Source organism: Polypterus senegalus, chromosome 7, assembly GCF_016835505.1.
Source record: "Polypterus senegalus isolate Bchr_013 chromosome 7, ASM1683550v1, whole genome shotgun sequence".
NCBI lineage: Eukaryota > Metazoa > Chordata > Cladistia > Polypteriformes > Polypteridae > Polypterus > Polypterus senegalus.
The window spans coordinates 65446350-65459580 of record NC_053160.1 but is presented as its reverse complement, the minus strand read 5'-3'; the positions used below and the strand labels follow the sequence as shown (position 1 = coordinate 65459580).

The following is a 13231-nucleotide window of genomic DNA, read 5'->3' as shown; positions in this document are numbered from 1 at the left end:
GGTTGGGCTTGTGCCTCCTCCAGACCGCGAGGGGGCGTCCGTCCTGGTTATGTTGGGGGCCTCAGGTAAAGGGCTTGGAAGCCCAGCCCTGTAGGGACCCGTGGCCACCGCCAGGCGCGCCCCAGTGCCTGTAGAAGTCTGGAGCCCAGCACTTCCGCCACACCAGAAAGTGCTGGGGGGAAGAAGAAAGTGGACACCCGAAGGGCTTCCGAGTGCGCAGCCGGCACTTCCGCCACACTGGGGTGTGGCTAGGACTAATTGCCAGGAAGCAGCTGGAGCCCATCCGGGTTCCCATTTAAGGGGCTGCCTCCCTCCAGTCTGAGGCAGAAGTTGGGTTGAAGAGGACGGAGCTGGAGTGAGGACTGGAGGCGGCCAGGAGAAAAAGGCACAGAGACTGTGAGGCCTGGACTTGGGGGAATCGGTGCAAGAGGCACTGGGGTGTGAGTGCGCAGTTTGTAAATATTTGTAAATAAACAGTGTGTTGGGTGATGAACAACATGTCTGCCTGTCTGTGTCCGGGCCAGTGTCCACAATATATATACACATACATGTCTACATATATAGACACACACATATACATACATATCTATCTATCTATCTATCTATCTATCTATCTATCTATCTATCTATCTATCTATCTATCTATATGTATATATCCATCTATCTATATAATCTATATATCTATCTATCTATATATGTATATTGTCAGGGATGCCAGGGGCCATGACCCGGCCGGGACGCCAGGAGGGACCAGAAGAGGGTCAGAGCCCTGCCTGGATCACGTGGGGTTTGCCTTCCGGGTTGCTTTGGGGGCCACGGGTCAAGGGCATGGAAGCCTTTCCCTGTAGGGGCCCGTGGTCACCGCCAGGAGGAGCCCCAGTGCCTTGGGGACCTGTTACCCCAGCACTTCCGCCACACCAGGAAGTGCTGGGGGGAAGATTTATGACGGCGCCCGGAGAGCAGCCGGGAGGGCAGCCGGCACTTCCGCCACGCTGGGGCGTGGCCAGAAGAAGATTGCCGGGAACACCTGGGGCTCATCCGGGTCCTCTATAAAAGGGGCCGTCTCCATTCATTCGAGGCTAGAGTCGGGTGGAAGGAGGACGAGGCAAGAGGAGCTGTGGAGGCGGCCCGAAGACAAGGCATTGTGGCCAGGACTGTGTTTGGGACTTTGTGCACGTGACTGAGTCTGTGTGACCTATGAACTGGGGTCTTTGTGACCATATTTATAATTGTATATAGTGTAAATAAACGTGTGGTGGTTAAAGAACAACATGTCCGCCTGTCTGTGTCCGGGCCAAGTTCATATATATATATATATCTACTTTGGGGTGCGAGCAGCTGTTGCTGGGGGTGCCAGAATCCATCAAGGAAGAAAAATTAAAAACATTATTTGTACAAAATGTTTATTTATCTATCCATTCCTAAATAATTAAATGGGCAGGCTATTTTGTGTCAGTGCAATACGCTGCTTGTTAAAACGGATGACTCCTGCTCTTATGTGCACTTAGTGCTGCGTGGGTATTATGAACTATCGTATCTGTTCAAGTTCTATTTAAATTTTAAATATAAGTAATTTTTATTTAGTCGACAGAAATATGTTTAGTAGGAATGTAAGTTAAATTTAGTCATCATTGCATAAATTTTTCTTCACCATAGAAATTTAAAGACTAAATTCAACTTCCATTCCTACCAAAGATATTTCTGGCGACTAAATAGAACTTACTTATATCCAAATTCGAGCTATTGAGCTGTCGCCTGCCTGCCTGAATAAGTCACCCTCGCTTCGCTCTTACTTTTTTACCGTTCATTTAATCAGGGCTAGTCGCGGAAAAATTATAAAATGGAAGGGGGATTACACTGAGTATGGCTTTACCAAAACAATTATTGATTATTGAATTATTGATATGAATCCATTATTCATAAAGCTTCAATTGGTGATCTGCTTTTCTGCGTTAACCTCATATTTTTTCATACTTCTTCTCAAACCAAGGGGGTGGGAGGGTAAAATGAATCGGGAAGCGCTGATCAATGTAATTGGTGTACCAGGAAATCATGCATTGAGAGAAGTTCCCCTTTGCTTGGAATGCAAAGTGTGATTAAATGCGTTATTTTTTTAATGCGTTATGGAGCACATGCATCGAAGCTTCTCAGCTGTGCTTGTGCTAAGAAAAGGAAACATTTTAAAAATAACGTAACATGATTGTCAATGTAACCTTTTGTAAGTAGTGCCTGGAGGATTCAGAGTGTGGAGAAACTCTAGAGACAGGGTGTGTATTAACTTGTGGATTTTTCTGTGAGTATTTGGTGGCAGCGTCACAAAGTTGGTTCCGCAAGACTGCGTTAGCTGCGGAGCTCAGCTCAGAGCAAAATAAGGTGAATGGGAGGGGAGATGATGACGTGACTCCCCCACCCGCCTTAACTGTCAATCCCCCAACAAAGACAGTCTCTCGGAATTTGCATAAGCACAGCCCTTCAACAGCAATTTTAACTTAGTTACAAAATGATCAAAACTCTCGTTTATATCCTGCGTCCTCTCATTAAACTTGTATCCCGCATTAGCCATGGGCATGACAAACGCCAGCGGCAGCCTGTCTATGAACTTAATTTAAATTTAGGTTTACACCATGCTTTGTTTCCGAAGTAGCTGCACTCATGAATATGGTTGTATTTGTCAGTCGCTCGCTTCTTATTGTTTCGCTGCCTTCTCAATTGTATAATGCATGTTTTCTTCAGCATTTTTTGGAGCTCTTCCTTGTTTTCTACGTACAGCGTTGACAGTTCACGTGATTACATGGGAGGTGTGATGATGTCACACGAAACTCCGCCCCCCACGGCCATCGAGCTCAACTCCATTACAGTATATGGAGAAAAATAGCTTCCAGTTATGACCATTACGCGTAGAATTTCAAAATGAAACCTGCCCAACTTTTGTAAGTAAGCTTGTAAGGAAAGAGCCTGCCAAATTTCAGCCTTCTACCTACACGGAAAGTTGGAGAATTAGTGATGAGTGAGTGAGTCAGTGAGTGAGTGAGTGAGTCAGTGAGGGCTTTGCCTTTTATTAGTATAGATAAGCCATTTATAGAGTTAGAAGTTTATTGTTTTTCTCTCTATGAAGATAGGGAGACAACATTAATAAAAACATTAGCCTTAACTTTAACATCCTCACAGAAGGCATTGAAGGCTTCATATTCTGTGAATTATTTATGAAGTATTCCTCAGCTGCAGCTGAAAAAACATATGTGCAAGATAGACCAGAATTAATATTCTGCATATAATGACTGAAAAATCATATTATTTTCCAGAATTGCCATCTCCTATATACCATGAGCCTTCAGCTATGAAACAAATGAATGGCTACATTTTAGTGTAAACTGAGTGTATGTTATCTCCAAAAACATTCAGTAAATAAAGGAAACAGTAGACTTAATTTTATAAAAAAAATCTATAAGGATGGTGATAGTTTTACCATCTAACATACAGAGAACACTTCAAAACTGAGCAACAATAGCTTCCAGTTTCTTGATGCTTGAGCATAACAGCTTAAAAAAAGTGATATAACTGAAATTTTACAACAGGATCAGAAATTATAACCTATTACAAGTGCAAATGTCCTCTCCAGTCATGGTGTCGATCTACATGTCAAAATCATGTCCTAAGGCGGATGTTATGCTCGAGTACTACAGCATATTCCGCCTGTATTAATATTGATTTTTCTAGGACTACTTTGGCTTTTTCTCTTACACTCTAAAGATGTGCAGGTTAGTTAGTCACCCTCGACTGACCTTGTGAGGGTGGAGGTACAAGAGGGCCTGCGATGGACTGACACCACATCAAAGACTGATTCCTGCCTTTAACCTGAGGCTGCTGAGTTCTGGCTCCTGTCCCCGAGCAAGCTGGATTATGTAGGTCTCAATACACTGTGTGTTATACTTTAATTTGAATGCATCAATACATTTATTAATGGGCACTGCCACTGAAATTTTGGCATTGTTTTCTTTTAATCTATACTAATAAAAGGCAAAGCCCTCACTGACTCACTCATCACTAATTCTCCAACTTCCCGTGTAGGTAGAAGGCTGAAATTTGGCAGGCTTATTCCTTACAGCTTACTTACAAAGGTTAAGCAGGTTTCATTTCGAAATTCTACACGTAACGGTCATAACGGTCAACAACGTCCACCATGTTGAACGTTCTTATTTATAGCCCCATCTTCAAGAAATTTGGTAGGCGGCTTCCCTGAGCTAACCGAAACCAATGTACGTACTTATTTCGGTGGTATGACACCACTGTCAGCTGCCATATTGAACTTTCCAACGTCACTAATTCTCCAACTTCCCGTGTAGGTAGAAGGCTGAAATTTGACAGGCTCATTCCTTACAGCTTACTTACAAAAGTTAAGCAGGTTTCATTTCGAAATTCTATGCGTAATGGTCATAATGGTTGACAAAGTTCGCCATGTTGAACTTTCTTATTTATGGCCCCATCTTCACAAAATTTGGTAGGTGGTTTCCCTACGCTAACCAAAACTGATGTACATACTTATTTCAGTGGTATGATGCCACTGTCGGCCGCCATATTGAACTTTCCAATGTCAGTAATTCTCCAACTTCCAGTGTAGGTAGAAGGCTGAAATTTGACAGGCTCATTCCTTACAGCTTAATTACAAAAGTTAAGCAGGTTTCATTTTGAAATAATATGTGTAATGCTCATAACGGTTGACAACGTTCGCCATGTTGAACTTTTTTATTTATGGCCCCATCTTCACGAAATTTGGTAGGCGGCTTCCCTGCTCTAACCGAAACCAATGTACGTACTTATTCGATCAAAGAACTGTCACTTACCGAGTGGTTTCCATGCCCGGAGATGACACCTGCCTTTTACATTCTCTTTGTTACATATTGCACGGCCATATCAGGCTCACTCTTGATATCTGGAGGAACATTGTGTTTTATGTATTGAATGACTGGGACAGGTTCAAGGTGTGGACTGATGACGGTACAGGAGATAATTATACTACACAGGAGCACTAGAAGAGTGAAATGCTTAAGCCCTTCACCTATGGTTCTGCATGTGAGTTGATGGCTGCCGCTGAATTGTTCGGTTGTCGCTTTCAAGTGTACCAAAATGGCCAAATATTTTACACCTTTCGACAATCGCCAATGCCTCTTAAACATCTTAGATTCACAGGCAATGATTTCAGTAGTGGACACTTTGATGTTTATGAATGTTTAAACTCTCAAAAGCTGGATGTGAAGTTATCGATGAAACCGGTTGTATGCTTACAACGTTTGACAGATGCCGAATGTCACTTCAACACAAGTCCTACAAATACCATCGTAATTGAAACAAACCATGAAACTCAAAGCGATTATGACAGCAGCAATCCAAGCTGTGAGATTTGAAACAAGATTACTGTTCACATGGCCAACTGTACGTTGCATGCTCAAGAGTAAGCTCAGCACACAGCTTGGTTATATTACAACCGGAGGGCCGAACTCACAATGTGGTATACAAAGAGATTCTTAACAAATAATTATTGGTATATTTTCCCTCAGTTAAAAAGGTTTAATTTTCTTCTTAATAAAAATTTTAAAGCAGTACTTCACCGCTGCGAAGCGCGGGTATTTTGCTAGTTTGAGTTATAACAATGAATTAAAAAGTTTAATTTTAATAAAATGAGAATTCTGGTTAAAATCTATTGATAAATTAATTTGAGTATGCCAATTGGATCTGGTAATCAGATGTTTTAAAAATCACACACTAGAAGACTGGAAAACAAACAAAAATAAAAACATGAACAAAATTTTGATGTACGCAAAATCAATGAATATTCAGCTTGTCCCGATGGTCTGTGTATGTAATAAGCTTTGCATCTGCTTATGAAATAATGTTCTTTCATACATCATATATATTTTATTTCTACTTATTATTAATATTTTGATACATCATTTGCTTTCCCCTTTTATTATACATTCTTTCTTTAAACGTTCTTTATTATGCTGTATTAGCCTGTGAGAAAACTATTTTTTACACTCTCTCATGAGAAACACAGAGAAAGTCTTTTATTTCCAGAGGTTCAGCTCCTAGCTAAACATTAATTAGCTTATTGTAGCAAAACAACATTGCCTTAAACTTACAAAAAGTTCTCACATTTGAGAACTCAAAAACCACTTCCTTCTAGACATACTGGAGCAACACAACCGTAAACCTGTTCAACACTGGGCCCTCTGTAACTTTCCATCCTCCAGCCTCTCCTGCACACTCTGACAGAACCTGGAGAAGACAACTGCCAACGCATTGAGAGCAGTTTACCTAACAAAGACAGCGACAAAGAGAGTGTCCTGACTGCTACAGCACCATTCATTTGACTAGAGTCTAATTCTTTACTACAAGCAAAGTATACACTAATTAGTAGTGTTCTGGATTGGTTTTGATTGCTATTCTGGTGATTTTGTCATCATGGTGACTTTGAAATGGTACTGTAAACATCTTTACCACAGTGGATTTTCCAAAACTGACCCCGGACAATTGATGGAGCTAAAGCTGCTTGGTCTCTCGCGTCTTATTCAAGTTTTCTCATTTTTTCAACAAAGGTTTTGATCCTAAAAATGTGTTTGTTTTCCTTAAGTATTTTGGAAAACGTTTCACAGTCGCTATCTTGCAAAAAAGAAAAATATCCCAGCATACTGTGCATTCCATATACTGATACACAAAATGACACAGGCAGACATCCTCCAGCATCTGTGCATATGTAATAACAACATCAGCAGCCTATCAATGTGTGATCTGCAGCATGCCCAATCATGTCATCAACACACACCGCACCAAATCAGAAACAAAATAAGGGTAAGGGATCAAGGCAAAACACCCACATACAAGGTCAAGAAAAAGTTAACTGTGGCCAGACACCCCCACAGGACTGACACAAAGCTGAATGGATAGGACCACTTCCTGAAAATCTCCAGCCAGTCCCCCGCGTTTAAAACATAACATATAGTCTTCACATGAAAAGGGTAGCAGTTGAGTTAGAGAGATTCGTCTCATTCTGTTGGCTCACTTTGCATCTCATTATTGTTTTGTTGATGGTAAAGGAAAAAAGAATCCAGGATTTTCAAACTTATGCTACATTCATGCTACTATGTTTTCATTTAAAAACGCAGACATTATAGTCTCCATTTTCACCTTTCGTCCACAACACCCTGATGTATTTAACCCCAGAAAAACAACACTTTTCAAAACGTCCTCCAGATGGACTTAAAAGCACAGATCCTAATTGCGCTCTGATTTGTTGCTTTTGAAGGACTTCCCTGACTGGATTCTGCTCATTACAATGTCATATTATCTAATTGGTTATGCTTCACTGAATTAAGACAAATTCACACATAGTGGACACAAAAAGATTTGCTTTCCTTAGGGCTTCGTCTGTGCCTTACTTTGATGCATCTAAATAGCGTTTTCTACAGTTTGAATGCTGCGTACATTTGCAAAAGGCAAATACTTTACCAGCTGCTACAGTTTTGCTATAAATTCCATGGCTAGCAGCATTCCCATCCCTTCAAGGATTTTTCTGCTAATGTGGACATGCCCAGTGTAGGCAAACAACTGTGTCATATGCATTTTTGGTTGTTTTAGTGTGGACAGAGATATTTTTGTAAGTGATGTGAAAGCGCTAGAGTGAACGCAGATTCTGTTTCAAATCGCCAGTTTTAAATGAAATCGTAATAGTGTGGACATTGTCTTAGAAAGTAAGTCAATTTAAATGAAGACAAAAGAAGTGTAATTCATCAACTACAGTAATTGCTTCCTAAATAGAAAAATGACTGGGATGAAAAACTGCAGCTACTGTGGCCCTCTAGGATCTGAGTTTAACCCCCTGCTCTTTGAGAATTAGGTTATAAGTCAGGCCAGCATGCCAACAATTCATATGTGTTTCACGTAATGGTACCACTTCTTAAAAAACAGACACTCCATCCATCCTAAGTTAACAATTACAGGTCTGTCTCTCTCCTTTCTTTTCTTTCCAAAACACTTAAACGTGCCATTTCTAACCAGGTGTCTTCCTTGTACAGAACGGATTGCTCAAAAGCAGTCTTGGTTCAAGAAGAACCCCTCGACTGACATGGTTCTACTGACTATGATCGACCAGCTGCGATCTGCTAGAGTTACCAACATGTCATCACTCTTGATCTTGCTAGATCTCTCTTCTGCCTTTCACACAGTCAACCACAACATCCTTCTTTGACACCCTTTCTAAAACTGGTGTCCTACAGACAGCCAGGCACATCAGACATACACTGGAGTGCCCCAAGGATCAGCGCTGGGTCCTCTACTTTTTTCTCTGTACAACACCTCAGTGGGCTCCATCATCCACTCCCATGAGGATACACAGCTGTACCTGTCATTCCCTCCATAGGACAACATGGTATCCAATAGTCTCTGCTTGTTGTACTGATATCTCAACCAGAATGAAGGACCACTATCTGTAGCTCAACTTCTTGTGATCCCTGCCAGCCAGACTGTTCAACTCCAATCTCTGTACAGCTTGGCTCATTGTAACTAACACCTGCCAGGACAGTACGCAACCTTGGTGTGGTGATTGATGAGCAGCTCTCATTTTCTGACCACATTTCTACCGTTTCTCATTCATGCAGGTTTACACTGCACAACATCCGCAAGATCAGACCTTATCTGACAGAGTATGTAACACAAGTTTTGTTCCAGGCTTTGGTCTTGTCACATCTGGACTACTGCAACTTACTTCTGACAGGAGTACCCGCATATGCTATCAAGCTGCTGCAGATGATCCAGAAACTACGGGCCTGTCTTGTATTTAACCAGCCGAGACGGGCACAAGTCATTCCTTTCTTCAAGTTGCTACATTGGCTCCCTGTAGCAGCATACATTAAGTCCATATCCCTGATGCTGGCCTACAGAGTAGTCAGTGAGTCAGCACCCAAGTATATGGAGACACTGGTGAGATGCTTTATGCCTGCGCACCCACTCAGGTCACCCAGTGAACAACTTCTGGTGATGCCACCTCTACGTGGCACCAAGTCTCCATCCAACCTCTTTTCCTGTGTAGTTCCTAGTTGGTGGAACAAGCCGACTCCCTCAATGCATTTAAGAAGCAATTGAAGGCCCATCTGTTCTGTCGAAATGAAAAAAAAAAAAACATTGCTCTGCAATATTTTAGATTGTCAGTTAATTTCTTAAGTTTAATTGCTGTATTGATTGTAATCTATGATTGTATATTACTAGTTATTACATCTCTTCACTTGTGGCAATCAACTTTTCTTACCTGTCCTACTACACTTGCTGAACAAACAGGCCCTAACTTTATGTTACTCCATTACGTTTACCTCTTTTGTAAGTTGCTTTGGATAAAAGCCTCTGCCAGGCAAATAAATGAAAATGTATCAGGATTTTGTCTGTGCGCAGATGCAGTTCAGTGAGGATGAAAGAAATGCCCAAGTGAAAAACACCAACTATTGAGCAAAAAGCCAGCATACAGTCTTGGCAGGTTCTTGGTAAACTGGTAAATGAAACCCTACAGGAGTAACAGCTGGGGTGTGATGCATGCAGACCAGCACAATAACTCCATTATACATAGAAAAGGAGCACTGCATAAAAAACAAATAAATTAAGGGTTTAAAAATGGTGTATAAAAATAAACGTTGGGGTAAGCCATTCTCATCTGCCTTATTGTATGAACTATAAAAACCTGCCAGTAACTGCCATGTCACTATGTTAACAACCCACACTTTTAAAAATAATGGTTCTTCAAGGACACTCTATGGTTTTTCACTGGGTCGTGTGGTTCCTTGTAGCTCCATTGCTTGACAAATAATCGGTTCATTCTGGGACGGGTTCTTTGCATGCAAAGTTGGTTCTTTGTACCTTGAAAAACCTCCTAACATGGAGAAAAGCATTGAAATCTTTAATGTATGGTTGGCTACCTAACAGGACTCTAACAGATTAAGAAAAACTGAACTTAGCCTAGGGCGGCACGGTGGTAGTGCTGCTGCCTCGCAGTATGGCGACCATGGGTCGCATCCCGGGTCCGCCCCATGTGGAGTTTCCATGTTCTCCCAATGTCTGTGTGGGTTTACTTCAGTTTTCTCCCACTGTCCAAAGACATGCAGGTCAGGTGGATTGGTGATGCTAAATTGGGCCGAGTGTGTGATCTGTAATGGACTGGCACCCAGGCTTTGTTCCTGCCTTGCACCCTATGCTGGCTGGGACAGGCTCCAGCACCCTCAAACCCTACTCAGGACAAAGTGGGTTTGAAAACGAATGAATGGGCTTAGCCTGAGTTGTCCCTGAGCAGTCCTTTTACTGTTTTTTCACAAATCTGTTACCATCTATTCATAGTTATTTAGTGTATGGTGCCTGTTGTGGATCTTAATAAAAGTTCTTTCTGGAACCTTCATGTAGATGGGTGTTTTGGAAACCTAAAATGGTTTCCCTATGGCATCACTCTGAAGAACCACTCGGACACCTTTATTTTTAAGAGTGCAGCACATGTACCACATAGAGAGAAATTTCACATCTGGTTCCAGGAATCTCCAGGATCAACTGAGCAATCTTATGTCTAGTGCTTTGAGGGTGGACCTTGGGTTCTGTCGTATGATCCAATAATCTTCTGAAAAAAGCAACGGGAGGAAAACAGAAGCCATAGATGTGCATCCTTAGAGGTCCTCAGACTCTGTGTGAATACGCCACATGTAAGCAAACCTTAACCAGTTGAACAGGCCACTTGCATCATGCTAAGAACCATTTTGTTATATCGTTTTATTGTATTGAACAAGCCAACCCTGAAAAGTGGTGCACGACAACTAAAAAGTATTACTATTGTAACTGGGACATTAAAAGTCTGCCTGCATTGTAACCCATGCTGCACAAACAAACACGCATATGATTGAACGCTGTATGAAACCTTACACCGCACAACGTATTGTCAGAATTAACTGAATTTTATGGCTCAGACTTACTAATTATTTTCCACGCTTTCCCTCACAATTCTAAATTACCAAACAAAAACAATATCTGCACCATCCTCTCTTCTTTCCACAATTGATTATGCAGCTTAGTGTCGTTTCAAGGTAGAGCAAAGCAATAACGGAACTGCACCGGAGTTCTGATTCTAAACATTTCTCCAATTGAAATGACAACACGAACTATCTACAAACCTCGCATTACTTGTTTAAATTACGCGTGCTTAAAATAAAAAGGTTAAAATGGAGAAAGAACCCCAAACCGCTCGATCGCCACTCGCCTTCCTTTCAAAAGCCTCTCGTCTCTCTTTCCCCATCCCCGAATGACATCAATTATAAGGCGCGTTGCCATTCATCAGCGTGATGTCTGCTGCCAGGTAACCCTGCGCTTTCCTCTACTCAGCGACTTTCAGTCAAAGAAGGCGACAACAGCAAGCCTGGACGTGGCTCGGCCAACACAGAAGTGACTTCAAGCTTGCAAAAACTGGCAACCCCCCCAGGCTGTGGCAGCCAAATAAAGGAGACGGTAGGTTTGAAAACTTACCATGTTGTGAAACAGTCCGTTGGGGGTAGAAGAGAAGAAGAAACACCCCGTCCGAAAAAAAGGGGACGGATGGTTCTGTCTGGTGGCTTAGCTGAAGTTAATTGCGCGCTGCTAAAGCGAACTCATAAAACTGCGCACCCCGCGCGCTTCATTTGCGTGTGCTAAATGAAAACAGAAATCAACTCTGGGCAGACGGAGCGTCAGCTAGTTGTCCCCGGGTGTAATCGGCACACAAGAGGCACAGTCCCCTAAGTTGCTTATTAACTGTTTTTCTCTCTCTCTCTCTCTTGCCATTTCCTCACTCATTTCTTCCACATGTTTGACAGCAAAGCCCTCCTGGTTTTCATCTAGGAAGGGTCTCTCTCGCTCTCTCTCGCGCGCGCTCTCTCCTTCACACACACACACACACGCGCGCGCTGAGCTCTTTCCCGGTCGCTGCTGTATTTTACCCCATCTCTGCTCCTCACTCCAAGTTCTGTTCTTTGCGGCGCACCCATGAAGCAAAGCACCATTTTAAATTTTTGGACGCACGTGGGTTTGCTTACTATACATTTTAATCCTACTTTCATTACTCAACTTAATGTTTTACAATACCTGACTCTGTAACACCGTTTAGAAACCGGCTGTCGGGTTGCCTTTGAATTGCTTTCTGTGTTCTGCAACAATTCAAGTTTGCTGTTTTTTTTTTTCCTTATTTTGGGAACATTTTACTCCCATAATGATTTTTTGAGGGGAGCTGTGTACGCATCCAAGTTAACCATGGGCAGTGGCTATCGAACAGGACCCAGCCGTGGACAACGCGACGGTGCAGTGAACGGGTTACTCCCGAGCGCGGGCCACATTAGTGTTGACTCAACGCTCATGTCTGGCCAATGTGTTAGAACGATCAGTGATGACCCGGGGAGAATGAGCAAAGTCCACACGGACTGTCATCGACGCAGAAAAAAAAAAAAAATAACATAACGTGAAGTTCATTGTGGATTCTAAAGTGATGCATTTCTGCCGCTCCTCCTTTCTTTTTCGTGATTTTGAGTTTGATATTGTTAATATCTGTGCTCAGTTTTCTTTCTTTGGACAAGTCCAAAAACTACTTTCAAAATAGTGCGTTATGGAGCAAACAGTAGATCCACAATTTTAAAAGAAGAAACAAAGTAAATGCATTGAAAACTGACATACCGACCATTTATAGCTTTAAAGTTTTATGTTATTTTTAACTGACTGGCCCCTGAACTTGAATGGATATGCTTGATGGTACAGGGACTGGTTCTGTCACCCATTAATTACGCTGTGGTAGTGCAAGTAACGTTTATTATCCATCGGCTTGGATATTAAGAAATAGGGTCGGAATTCCCATGATCCTGTATTTGTAAAAGTGCGTCAGAAAATGAATGAACAAATGCAATATAGACATGAGGATAATTTGGTTTGCAAATAATACATACCACCTCTTCACCTAATTTTATTTGTGCTCCAGGTTTGATTCTAGACTACAAAGCTTCCTGCCAGCTCCTCCATATTCATTTGGGGTTTTCTTCTGGGGGCTTCTGTTCTTTCCACAGTGCAAAGGCATCTTATGAGGTCAACTGCTGCTCCTAAATTGTTCCAATATGTTCGTGGCTGTGCTGTACAACAGAACTGTCGGTTTTGTTCATGGCAGTTTCTAAGAAGAAACTAATTTGTTCAAGGGGCATTT

The 13231-nt window shown here is 42.0% G+C and overlaps 1 protein-coding gene across 1 annotated transcript in view; it reads right to left on the bottom strand.

Moving 5' to 3' along the window:
• The window catches only part of psd3l (pleckstrin and Sec7 domain containing 3, like), a 579632-nt gene extending 567852 nt beyond the window's left edge, over nt 1–11780 (bottom strand). Inside the window, exon 1 of the mRNA XM_039758767.1 lies at nt 11539–11780. The gene's annotated coding sequence lies outside the window, so the exon portion shown is untranslated. The remainder of the gene's footprint in view (nt 1–11538) is intronic.
• Nucleotides 11781–13231: the final 1451 nt, after the last annotated feature.